Consider the following 14,421-nt stretch of genomic DNA (forward strand, 5'->3'; position numbering starts at 1 on the left):
AATGAGATTCCCAAAAGTGTTGTTTAGTGAACTTAAATAAATATATAAACTTTTTAGACATACAGATACATGTTTAAATACCGATTGGATATTATATAAAAATATTTAAAATGCTTTTTTTAGCTCATTTTGTAGAACAGTTTTCATTGTATCCTGTCATGTATCTTCGACATCAATGTCTTTGCCATCATTAGAGCCAATGACAGAATTTTCCAAGGCAGATCGTCCTTACTTACAAGTTGTTTGAGGTGTATGCTTTTTAAATCTGTGTACATATCAAAATTACTTTTCACTGAGGTCATTTCAGGCTAATTTCTTCCCCAAAGACATTCTTTAAAGTAATGACTTAAGTCTTTGCAATAGAGTAAGGCTCCATACATACTCCTTTTTTGTTTTAATGTTTGTTTATGAGAGAGACAGAGCACAAGCAGGGGAGGATCAGAGAGAGAGGGAGACACAGAATCTGAAGCAGGCCCCAGGCTCTGAGCTGTCAGCACAAAGCCCGATGCAGGGCTCGAACCCACGAACCATGAGATCATGACTTGAGCCAAAGTTGGACACTTAACCAACTGAGCCACCCAGGCGCCACATACATACTCCCTTTGACGGGTGTAATTTTAGGGGAAAAAATATGTTCAGGTATATGTGGCATTTTAAAACTATTAAATGTTTTTTTTTACAGGCATAGTTTGATTTCAATGTTTACAATATTGACAGTGCTTGAGTACCATGATAAACTCCCAGTTTTTCATGCAGCTTAAAAAATAGCATATTGTGGAGGAAGAAAATTAAATTTTCTCTGATGAATATAATTATAAGAGCAGTGACTACAGATTCTTAGCTAATGACAAGAAACTGAGAAAGTAAGAAGTTGTTGCTTAGTAATGCAATGTGGAAATAAGATTTAAAAGAACTTGTTAGAAATTAAGACGAAAATTTTGTAAGGCTATAAATCCGAATCATTTCTTGAGGTGTAAACTCTGCCGCCTGCTTTATTGTTACTATCTTATTTCTGAATCTTGTAACCATTAAAGAACCCCTCTGGTTCTTTAATTTGTAAGAAGCTTCCTCTGAAATATTCTTTGGAACTCTTAATCTCTTAATACATTGCATTCTAATTTGTCACAGGAAGCTGCATATATCTTGGGATTTGTAACTCCTTTCATTTTTAAAGTGTATTTTCCTTTATTTGATAAGAATAATACTTAGGTCTATGACAGGTTCATTTTTTTATGTGAAAACATTTGTTTTGAGAAAACTAGTCAATTGAACATGTTTGGTTAAAGATTTCATTTACATTTAGTCAACAATTACTGATCATGTGACTTGTGCTAAAAGTATGCTATTCTGTTTGTGCATGCATCAACTAATCTTTATGTCAGTCCCATGAAGGAAAGCATTATTTGCTTATTTCATAATGAATTCATTCAGAGGACCCTTCAAGATATTTTCATACCGCAGGTCGTCTTTGTGAACGTCAGTTAAAAGTTTCCAGTATTGTTGGATTAAAAGAATGTAAGATCTGTCTTAAATTTCTCTTCTTTGACATGTTACCTGCATTTTTAATTCCATACATAAATTTGTGTACTTAATACATAATCCCTTTTAAATTTTGAATTACAGAATATGCAGAAAGCATTACAGTAATCTTAGATTTTTGCATGTTCAATTAAAAAATAATTGCTCTATGTGCATACAAATAATTATAATCCTTTGGCTAATATTTTAGTTATATTAAGAAGTGAGTGTGTTTTTCATGTTGGAAGTTCTAAGTCAAGTAATTGATGACTCCTAATCCACTGATTCCCAACCAAGGTGTTTTAAAACCATGTCTGAATATTAATGAGAATATTACTACTGAATTGTAAAGTTAAAAAATGGTTAGAGTGGTAAATTTTGTTATGTATTTCACAATTTAAAAATAAAAATAAAAAGGAAGAGTCCTGCCAGGAATACTTTAACCAGGGATATGTTCTATAGGATGTGCTTGTACTTCCCTTCACTCCTGTGGTAAACCAAGGGTTCGGCCAACAGATAATGCCAAGTTACTATGCCAGATTGAGATCTTGTCAAGGATGTTAAGTCTCTTGTTCCTCTTCATCAACTTAAATCATTCCATAGGAGACTGATGGTGTGATGTGTATCCCTCTTACTTCCCCATATTGCATAGACCCACACACATAATGTCAGTGGAATGCTTTAAGTTATGCATTCACGTGTGTCTCCTCTGTCTAAAGACCTCTTGGGGCTCCTGGGTGGCTCAGTCAGTTCAGCATCTGACCCTTGATTTCAGCTCAGGTCATGACGCGGTGTCGTGGGATCAAACCCAACATCACACTTTGTGCTGAGCATGGAGCCTGCTTGAGATTCTCCCTCTTCCTCTCTCTGCCCCTCTCCCACTGATGCTGTCTCTTTCTCTCTCTCTTTCTAAAAATAAAGACATCTCAACTTTTCAACATGTATAACTCAAAAAAGATTGTTCAAGACTCATCTTTGGGTTGCCTTACTCTTACAAGTATTCCTAAATCCCAGTAGGATGAATTATATAGTCTTCCTCTTAAGACCTATTAACACCAAGCAGAAGCATTTTTCACATTATTTATCTCACTTTGTTTTAATGGCTGGTTTCTTGCATGCGTCTCCCACTCTTACAAAGACTGTAAGCTCCTTTCAAGCCAGAAATGTCTCATTGATTCTTTAATTCCAAATGTCCAGCATATGGCTGAGCTCAGCAATAAAAGATGCATGATACACATTTGCTATTTGTAACTTGGAGTATATTTATACTGAGTGGAATGGATTTTCATTTTGTCTTTAGGAAAGCAAGAAAATTTTTGTCATTCCCACCCTCAAATCTTGGGGTTGGTTTGGTTTTTTTTACTATGACTGACATCTAAAGGGAGCACCCATGGGGTGCCTGGCTGGCTCAATCAGTAGTGCATGAAACTCTTGATCTTGGGGTTATTGGTTCAAGCCCCACACTGGGAGTAGAGACTACTTAAAAAAAAATAAGGGCACCTGGCTGGGTTAGTCGATAGAGCATGCAACTCTTGATCCTCGGGGTTGTGAGTCCAAGCCCCACATTGGGTGTGGAGATTACTTAAAAAATAAAATCTTTTTTTTATAGTTTAAAATTTTTTTTCCATTTATTTTTGAGAGACAGAGCACAAGTGGGGAGGGGCAGAGAGAGAGGGAGACAGAATCCAAAGCAGGCTCCAGGCTCTGAGCTGTCAGCACAGAGCGTGTGATGTGGGGCTCGAACTCACAAACTGTGAGATCATGACCTGAGCTGAAGTCAGATGATTAACCAACTGAGCCACCCAGGCGCCCCAAGAAATAAAATCTGTAAAAAAATCTTTAAAAAAAAAAGTAACACCCAGGATATTCACTAACAGATTGTTTTTACTTTGCCATTTGATGAGTACTCACAGAAGGTTGTAGGAGAAACTTCTTATTGCAGGCTCCTAGATCAGGAACCCAAAAAGCAGGGTGAGAAAACTAGTTTTTAGTCTGTCCCAATGTTTTGCCCTGAAAAATCGGTGGAAGACCACACAGGTAACACAGCGGGCTCAGCAGGCTATATGTGTGCATTTGCAATAGATGACATACTTGAAACATTACTTTGATTGATTTTGTATAGTTGACCTGTGAGAAAGGTTTGAGGATGGGTATAGGTCCAGGAAACTATCACAGAAGTAAATAGTCTTGGGATAGCTTTGAAAAGGTGAGAGGGAAGGAAGGTAGAGAGCCAGCCTCCCATAGGGGGTATGGAGCAGAAAAGGCTTCAGGACAGCATTTGAAGAGAAAAAGTGGGGACAAAGTCAGTTTTGAAGAAAGTGCCACCCATCTCCAGAACTTTCACATTTTGCAAACAAACCTTAAACCCATTCAACAACTCCCCCTTTCCCCTGTCTCTTCCAGTTCCTGGCAACCACCATTCTACTTTGTCTCTGTGATTTTGACTCCTCTAGATACCTCAGAAATGGGAGTCTTACAATGTTTGTCCTTTTTTTGACTGACTTATTTCACTTAGCATAAAGGCCTCAAAGTCCATCCATGTTGTAGCATGTGTCACAATTTATTTCCTTCTTAAGGCTGAACATGCCATTATATGTAATACATTTTCTTTATCCATTCATCCCTTGAACATTTGGGTTGCTTCCATTTTTTGGCTATGATGAATAATACTGCTATGGATATTAGTGCACAAATATCTCAAAACGGCTTTTAATTGTTTTGGATGTAGGGACGCCTGGGTGGCTCAGTTGGTTGAGAGTCCGACTTCAGCTCAGGTCATGATCTTGGGGTTCATAAGTTCGAGCCCTGGGGCTCTGTGCTGATGGCTCAGAGCCTGAAGCCAGCTTCAGATTCTGTGTCTCCCTCTCTCTCTCTGCCCCTCCCCTGCTCATGCTCAGTCTCTCTCTCTCTCTCTCTCTCAAGAATAAACATTAAAAAAATTTTTAATAGTTTTGGATGTATACCCAGAAGTGATACTGATGAATCACATTGTAATTCTATTTTTAATTTTCCAAGGACCTACCATAATGTTTTCTATAGTGGCTCCATTATTTTATACTCCCACCAGCAGTGCAAGAGGATTTCAATTTCTCCATATCCTCACCAACACTTGTTATTGATGGATTGTTTGTCTATAGTAGCCATCCTAATGGATATATGATATATCGTTGTGGTTTTGATTTTCATTTCCCCAATACCGCTGCTGTGCTTTTAATACCCCAAATTCACTATATACATATATATATATCTTGATATATTTTCAGCCAGTGGAATATTGGGAAAAAATATGTCCCCCACACTTGATTTATAAAAAATCTTATGACATTCCAAATGCATAGACAGAACATTATGGTGTCAAAAATAGGATAGGTGCGTTGATATCACAGCTAATACTCAATGTGAACCTTTTTCTCCACTATTTCATGTTTGTCCTAAAGGTTTTTTTTCCACATTCATCTTTCATGTGTAGCCCTTGGTTTTCCTGGAATGTCATGAGTGCCATGCCAGATGAGAGCATATTGAAGAAAATTGTAGATAGACAAGATAACTACTGTTGTAGACTCTAAGTCTAAAGTTCTCTTTTGGCCAGCAAAAGAGCAGACTCAGGATTAAAACGAGAGATGGCTAATGTCTAGGAAAAGACAAGAGCCTTGAATAAGGGTCCTTGCCCCGTATTTATTCAGATCAGAAGGCTTGCAAATGTGATGGGCATGTACAAAGAGGCAAAGAAACTAGGAACATTAACTTGGGGATGTGAGGGGGAAAAGGGGATTTTGAAGATATACTGTGTTTGGGGTTTGGGTCAATATAAAACAAAATCCAGGCGCTGGGCAGATGGGTAGATGGTTGTTAACAGCAGACAGGAGGCGCCATGCCTGTTTATCTTTGCCAGCCTTGGGGATGAGACAGCCAGGGGGAATAACCTCAGGGTTAATAAGGCACCTTTTATTTTGTTAACCATCTCTGCTCCGGGATGCTTTGCCTGCAGCACAGTGGTCCATGGTCCACCAATTTACCTAACCCGCCCCTAGTCTATGAAAGTAGCTTTTCTCCTATAGTAGTAAATTCGGGGTGCTTTCACCCTGAATATCTAATCTTGTTATTCCTATATATTGGGCACCTTTGTGCCATTTCTATTTCAGGCCTTTGCCTCTCGCTCTCTGTTTTTGGGGGTCAGCACCCACTCCCTATTTTGGGGTGCCCTTGCACCTCCCTATTCCTGGCACCTTTGTGCCTCCCTATTCTTGGGGTGTCTTTGCACCCCCCTATTCTTGGAGTGCCAATCTGGTTTACCCAAACTCAGGTGTGAGCATTTTATGGCTTTGTATTTCTTTCTTTTTTTAAAAAAAATTTTTTTTAACGTTTATTCATTTTTTGGTAGAGACAGAGCATGAGTGGAGGAGGGGCAGAGAGAGAGGGAGACACAGAATCCGAAGCAGGCTCCAAGCTCTGAACTGAGAGCACAGAGCCCGACATGGGGCTCTAACTCACAAACTGCAAGATCATGACCTGAGCTGAAGTTGGACGCTTAAACGCACCCCATGGCTTTGTATTTCTTTATGCCTTGTTAACCCATTGGTGTAAGCCCGGGGGATTCCTAAGCTTATCCCCCACAAACTACTATGTACAAAACTACTGTTTATTGAAACCATTTTGTTTGGTGATCAGAAAGCCATGTTTTAAGCATTTTACATTCAAACATGATAGCTTCTTGTTTGTACATGGGTAATTAATCATATTTTGTTACATTTCTAGGAAATTGGAGATTGGGGTTGGGATGTGCATTATAATTTTTCCTATTTAAAGAACTGGAAAATGGGCTCCTATTGTTGCAGAATGGCCTTGTTTTCAGGTAAAGGTTACTGATTTTACCTCTATTTGGATCTGAAGAACAACAAAAAAAATTTTTGAAACAGTCACAAACTTATAGAAAAGTTGAAAAAACTTTTACTTTTGGGCTGTTTAAGGGTAAGTTACTGACTTGACGCCTCACCACTCCTTGAATACTTCAGTGTGTGTTTCATTCTCCTACATAACAGTATGATCATTAAAATCAGGAAATTAACACCAATACCTTACTACCGTTGAATCCTTAGACCCCATGTAATTCTCACCATTTGTCCCAGTAGTGGGTCTTACAGCAAAAGGATCTAGGCTAGAACCACATATTGTATTTCATGGCCAGTTCTCTTTAGTCTGGAATGTTTCATCGGGGTTTCCTTGATATTTATACCTTGACACATTGGAAATTTATAAATTATACGGTGTTCCTCGGTTTGAATTTGTGTGGTGTTTCCCCATGATTACATCTTTGGCTAGACCCCAGCTTTTCACGTTGAACAAACATATACTAAAAACTAATAAGCTAAAATGTAGACATAGGAATAAGAAATGATTTAAGCCCCAAAAATCACAAAAAGGAAAACAAAATGGATTTGACAACAGTTTCTATTCAAAGAACTTCACAGAGAGATGACAGAATGAGGGAAATTACTTGACACAAATAAAACTAGGGATTAACATATACAACATACTCCCGGAAATAAAACAAAACAAGAATATTGAGCCTGCTGTGATTTGAACAGGCAAATCACAGAAGAGGAAGCCCAAATGGCCAACAAATGTATAATGAGATATTCAAACTAACTACTAGAGGCAAAATGCAAATTATAATGAAATACCACTTCATACTCATCAGAATTGCAAAAAAAAAACCCCAAAAATCAGAAAGGGGGATAAGATCATTAGAGATAGGTCAACTATGGTGCAGTCATACAGTGGAATACTATATATTAAAATTTAGGGGCACCTGGGTGGCTCAGTCAGTTGAGTGTCTGACTTTGGCTCAGGTCATGATCTCATGGTTTGTGAGTTTGAGCCCCATATCGGACTCTGTGCTGACAGCTCGGAGCCTGGAGCCTGCTTCAGATTCTGTGTCTCTCTCTCTGCCCCTCCCCCACTCATGCTCTGTCTCTCTCTCAAAAATCAGTAAACATTTAAAAAATATTTTATAAAAAAAAAGTTAGAAGCGGGGCGTCCTGGTGGCTCAGTTGGTTAAGTGACCAACTCTTGATTTCGGCTCAGATCATGATCTTACGGTTGAGAGAGCCCCATGTCAGGCTTTGCACTGACAACACAGAGCCTACCTTGGATTCTCTCACTCCCTCTCTCTCTGCCCCTCCCCCACTCACGCTCTCTCTGGTCTCTCTTAAATAAACTTTTAAAAATGTTGAAAAGAAAACTTAGAAGCTAAATACAGTAATGGTCATCATTTAGTGAAGTTGGAAATAAATGCATAGCACAATACAAATATGCACGTAAGACATAATACTGTATCTTTTACATGGATAATTTAAGGATATATGTCAAATACATTAAAGAATATTGTTCAAAGGAGAGAAACGAGATCCTGTATCCAGGATGAAAGGGGAAAACAAGGATTTTGCACAGACATGTTGACAATGTACTGTAAAATAAAAGGATTAAGTATACCTATGCATCTGAGAATCAAAAGAAAGTGGGCAGCTAATTTCCACAGCAAACTATGAAAAGATATAAGTTACATCCATGAATTTAAAAAATTATGTAACTATAGCAACTTTAACTACTTTTTAAAGTGTTAAGATGACAATAAGTTAAATATAGTTGTAACCAAGACAGTAAATGTCATAAGTTCACCTGTCAAAAGATGTATTAAGATAAAAACTTACTGTGTTGCACTGTTCCATAACTAATTCCATGACAGTAAATAGGTATATTGCAACTCATTTCAATTCTGACACTTAGCACAACCCCTACAAGTGAAGTGCAAAATCCTTCACAAGACTGTCCCCACTTCAGGCTGCAGCCACAAATTTCAAGTGTATCCCAAGCAGGCTACAAATTCAGGGGTTCCCAATGACCCTTTCAGTTTCAATAATTTGCTTGAACAACTCACAAAATTCACTGAAACATGACGGTTACAATTATAGTTTGATGATAAAGGATACAGATCAGGAACAACCAAACTAAGAAATGTGCAGAGAAGTTCCTTGCCAATGGATGGGTATCCAGAGCTTCTCTGCCCTCTCCCCATGTGGCACCCAGGCACCTCACCTCCCTGCACACCGATGTACTCACCAACTCGGAATCTCTACAGAGTTTCAATATCCAGAGTTTTTATTCGGGTTTTATTACATAGACATTTTAATCAAATAATTGATCACATGGTTGAGCTCAATCTGAAGCTCCAACCTCCTCTGAGGTCAGGCTGGCCCAAAGTTAGCTAACCTGTCATATGACATGTGTTTTGGGTGACCAATTCCCATCCTGTAGCTATTTTGGGGCCAACCATGAGTCACCTCATTAGTATAACAAATATACTCCTATCATACTCCTATGGGTCTGTTCAAATTTTCTGTTTCTTCTTGTTTCAATTTTGGTAGTTTATATGTTTCTAGGAATTTGCCCATTTCTTCCAGATTGCCCATTTTATTGGCATATAATTGCTTGTAATGTTCTCTTATTATTTTTTGTATTTCTGGTGTGTTGTTTGTGATCTCTCCTCGTTCATTCTTGATTTTATTTGGGTCCTTTCCTTTTTCTTTTTGATCAGACCAGCTAGGGGTTTATCAATTTTGTTAATTCTTTCGAAGAACTATCTTCTGGTTTCATTGGTCTGTTCTACTGTTTTCTTGGTTTTGATAGCATTAATTTCTGCTCTAATCTTTATTATTTCCTGTCTTCTGCTGGTTTTGGGTTTTATTTGCTGTTCTTTTTCCAGCTTTTTAAGGTGTAAGGTTAGGTTGTGTATCTGAGACTTTTCTTCCTTCTCTAGGAGAGCCTGGATTGTTATATACTTCCCTCTTATGACCACCTTTGCTGCGTCCCAGAGGTTTTGGGCTTTGGTGTTACCATTTTCATTGGCTTCTATGTACTTTTTAATTTCCTCCTTAACTCCTTGGTTAGCCCATTCATATTATGCCACTGTTGCATAAAAAAGATGTTATAAGTGGAAAGATAAACTTCACAGTTTAATATTGGACAAAGATTTACCAATTGTCCTGTAGAAAAGAAAACTGGTGATAATATTAACAATCAAAATTACATTAAGATAAAATTTGAGAGTAATTAGTTATTATAAAGTTAATATTATGAAGTCATGACATATTAATGTACTATACACAACATTAATGTGTACTTTTTTTGTTGTTGTTATGTTTTCTTTATTTTTGAGAGAGGGACAGAGTGCAAGCAGGGCAGTGGGGCAGAGCCAGAGGGAGAGAGAGAGAGGGAGACACAGAATCCAAAGCAGGCTCCAGGCTCTGAGCTGTCAGCACAGAGCCTGATGCAGGGCTCAAACTCACAAAACGCGAGATCATGACCTGAGCCGAAGTCAGACACTTAATGAACTGAGCCATCCAGGAGTCCCATTAATGTATACTTTAAATTAGAAAACCTTTTAGGAAAAGAATTTTAAAAACCCAGAAATAGACAAAAAAGGATTATTATGAGAGATTTTTCACTTTATTGGCCTGTGATAGATTTAGTAGATTTAAATAAGGCCATAGAAGAAATGAAAAGATGACAGATAGATAGATAGATAGATGATAGATAGTACTACCCAGAGTAACTTTTGCTTGTCTGGCTTTCTGTGTTATCAATGGCTTTTTGTGTAGAAACATGGAACATTTTCATGTGATTTAATCCCTAAGTATTCATTGACTCATAGATGGTTCCTGAATACTCTCAAATGTTCTCCCATGTTTTTATTTTACATTTGTCTCCAAAGGCAGCTCTCAAAATCAGCATCTCAAGCACTTTCAAGTGAAATCTTTTGCTTCTGTCAATATTTAATATATTTATTTATTGTATTTAATTCTTATCCACAGTATCTTGTTTTTCTATGCTCACTGTTGTAAGACATAATCCCCGCATTAATGTCTTCCCCTTCGAATACTACTTTGTGGTCATTTGTATCCATTACTTCCATTTTTTATTACTTGGGGCCACTCCAGTTTCCAGTTTCCAATCATTCATAGCATTTGAATATATTTAATGTTTATTTATTTATTTATTTTTATTTTTGAGAGAGAGAGAAAGACAGAGTACAAGCAGGGGAGGAGTAGACAGATAGGGAGACATAGAATCTGAAGCAGGCTCCAGGCTCTGAGCTGTCAGCACAGAGCCAGACACGGGGCTCGAACCCACAAACCACGAGATCATGACCTGAGCCCAAGTCAGACACTTAACTGACTGAGCTACCTAGGTTCCCTGAATCGCTCACAGCTTTTAGATCATGACTCAGAGTTTATCTCAACACCACTTTTTAAATAATTTTATTATTTTTTAATTTATCCATTCTGAGAGAAACAGTGTGCACAAGCAGGTGAGGGCAGAGAGAGGAGGAGAGAGAGAGAATCCCAAGCAGGCTCTGCGCTATCAGCACAGAGCCCAATGTAGGGTTTGAACCCAAGAACCCTAAGATCATGATCTGAGCCAAAACCAAGAGTCAGACGCTTAACTGACTGAACCACCCAAGGACCCCAATAATTTTATTATTTTTAAAATGAAAAATAATCTATCCAAATTTTGACATTTACTCCCTACCTTGCCAGTCAGCATCAGCATTAATAAATGTACCAGTGTGTTTCTTAGTTACTCACCGTATTTTTACATCTAAATTTCTTTCAAGGATCATGTGAGAGAACATGCATAAGTGAACTTAGGGTAGATCTACCCTCTGTGTTTCTGAACACACTCTCCTTTGCCTACTCAACAGTCATTATCTCTAGTTAGAAATGCATTTCTTTGATGTTGACCAAACCCCAATTTTGTTCAGATAACTGTATGGAGAGCCCTTGAAATAGGGGGAAAATACATCCCTATTACAGACCTAGGGAATTATTCACAATTAAGCCAGTCATAGTAACCTAGTTTGGGAGAAAAATGAAAAAAGCACAAATGTAAATTAAAAACTCATCGAGATACCATTTCTCACCTATCATAGTGGCACAATTTTAAAAGCTTGACCAGGTACTCTGTTGGAGAAGCTGCAGGGAACGGGCACTCTCATACACTGTGGGAATGTTATGTGGTACAATCTCTGTACAGCAGAAGTTGTCAACATGTGAGGAAACTACATATGCCTTTGTAACCAGTAACCTTACTTTCAGGAATTTATCCGGATGATAAATCTCCATCCAATAATATAAAAATGCAAATGTATTGTTTGTCATCGCAAAATTTGGGAAATTACCTAAATTCCCATTTAGGCATAGCTGAATAAACTATGTCGCATACACACCAGTGGAGGACTATACAGTTGTAAACAATGAACACAATCTTTATGAACCAATGAAGAGTGTTTCCTGTGAAATATTAAATTGAAAAAAGCAGAGTACAAAAGAATACCTAACATATTACCTTTTGGATAAGAAAGAAGGGGATAAGAAAGAAAGAAAGAAATACACGCATATTTTTGTATAAAAGAACACTGGAAAAAGCAGAAAACAATGAAGCTGGTTACTATAGAGAGAACAGGGTGAAAGGGGGAAGGGAAAGAAGGACATTTTCCCAAATTTACCTTTCTGGATAAATTTTACTTTTGGAAGCTTGTGTAACGTTCTACATATCAAAAAGAAAATTAAATCAAGAAGCATGGGAGTAAAACTATAGGCAAGCAGATACAAAATTAATTGTTAAATGAATAATATACCCATACTGAAATAAAGACTGGAGAGAGACCAAACTAACTTAAACACAGCACTTTGGCTATAAACAATTCTAAAAGGGATTTTATTGAATCTAAGATGTCACTGACTGTAAGATGGGATTTGATTTCAAGTGTGTTACAGTATGAAAAAAAAACCAGTATCTTAGAATCAATGGATATGATATAATCTGGGAAAATGCATATTAGATGAATAATCCAGATAACTCAAGAGTATTAGAATAAGCACCAAAAACTTCCTTGGGCGTCAGGGTGAGGGCTCTTCTGAGGTTTATGATAAATAATAGTAGAGTCTATGTATATTAGGGGGATGACGATTATTGTTTGATTGGTACAGAGTTTCTTTTTAGGGGTGATGAAAAAGCTCTGGAGGTGAGAGTGGTGAGAGTTGCCTAATATTGTGAATGTACTTAATGCCATGGAATTGTATGCTTAAAGATGGTTAAAATGGGGGCACCTGACTGGCTCAGTCCATAGAGTATGCAGCTCTTGATCTCAAGGCCTTGAGTTCAAGACCCACAATGGGCAAAGAGCTTAATTTACTTTTTAATTTTTTTAATAATTTATTGTCAAGTTAGCTAACATACAGGGTATACGATGTGCTCAAAGAGCTTATTTTAAAAAAAAAACAAACAAAAAACAAAATCAGGGGCACCTGGGTGGCTCAGTCAGTTAAACGTTGGACTCTTGATTTTGGCTCAGGTCATGATTTCACAGTTCATGGAATTGAGCCCTGCACTGGGCTCCCCGGGGATAGTGCAGAGCCTGCTGGGAATTCTCTCTTCCTCTTTCTCTGCTCCTCCCCCCACTCATGCACCTGCATACTCTCTTTCTCTCAAAAATAAACATTTTGAAAAACAAACAAACAAAAAACACTCTAAAAATGGTTTAAGTGGTAAATCGTATATTTTACCACAATAGCAAAAATCACAAAAAAAATTTATATTGCAAGGAGATCTATAGAAATTATTTGGGTATATGAAATAAACAATAAAGTATTCTTGAAATCTTGGGGCAGATGAGCCTCTTTCAACAGACTTAAGCAAATTACTGACAGGATAATGACAGAGTATGACACAGATATTGGAGGCGGTAGGCTCTGGCTTCCTGGCTTCATTTCCCGGCTCCAACTGAGTGACCTAGGGCCAGTAACTGATTTTCTCTCCCTCAGGATCCTCATTTGGTTAATTAGAACAGTAATCATAGCACTTACTTCATAGGGTTGTAATGAAGGGAACAAATGAGGTAGTAATTTAAGTACTTAGAGTGCTGCCTGAAATAAATACTCTTACCACAACCAAAAAAATGTTTAAATTTTTGTATCCAAGTAACACACTTTGTAAAATATTTGAAATATGTGTATCAGACAGTCTATAAATCGGTAATAAGGAAATGAAAAACCCAATAAAATAACGAACACTCAAGGGGCACCTGGGTGGCTCGGTCAGTTAAGCTTCTGGCTTTGGCTCTGGTCATGAACTCACAGTCCTTGCAGTTGAGCCTCTCAACAGCTCACAGCCTGGAGCCTGATTCTGATTCTGCGTCTCCCTCTCTCTGACCCTCCCCTGCTCGTGCTCTGTCCTTCTCTCTCCAAAATAAACATTAAAAAAATAATAATAATGAACACCCAATTCACATACACAATCTAAATGTCAAAAAATATGAAAAATTGCTCAACTTCACTACTTGTCAGAAAAAAACAGATTATTTTCCACCTATCATTTAGTCAAAGCATAAAATGAGTAATATCTGGAGGTATCTGCCAGGTTTGTGTTTAGATGTAACAAAACCTCCAAATGAAGCTTAAACAGATATGAAGCTTGTTTTTTGTTTTATGTTTTTTCACTCATAATACGTTTGGATATAGACAGTCCAGAGCTGCTATTCTGGTTTCTCATTGTCATTAGGAACCCAAGTTCTTCTTATCTTTCTTCTTAGCTACCCCTAACATGTGGTCTTTCATCTCTTGCTTTTTTTCTACTGGCTTCAAAATGGCTGTTCCATCTCCTACAATGAGTTCCAGGCAAGAGCACTTTGAGTTTACTCCCTTACAAGCTTTCCTGTGCAGCCCCTCTCAGCTACTTCTACTTATATCTCTTGCCAAAATTACACCACATACCCACTCCTGGGTATTTTTTTAAGCAGGGCATTTTTTTTACTCCAAACAGAATTGTACAGTGGATATCAGCTAG

This window comes from Panthera onca, chromosome B1, assembly GCF_046562875.1.
Source record: "Panthera onca isolate mPanOnc1 chromosome B1, mPanOnc1 haplotype 2, whole genome shotgun sequence".
NCBI classification, from domain to species: Eukaryota; Metazoa; Chordata; class Mammalia; order Carnivora; family Felidae; genus Panthera; species Panthera onca.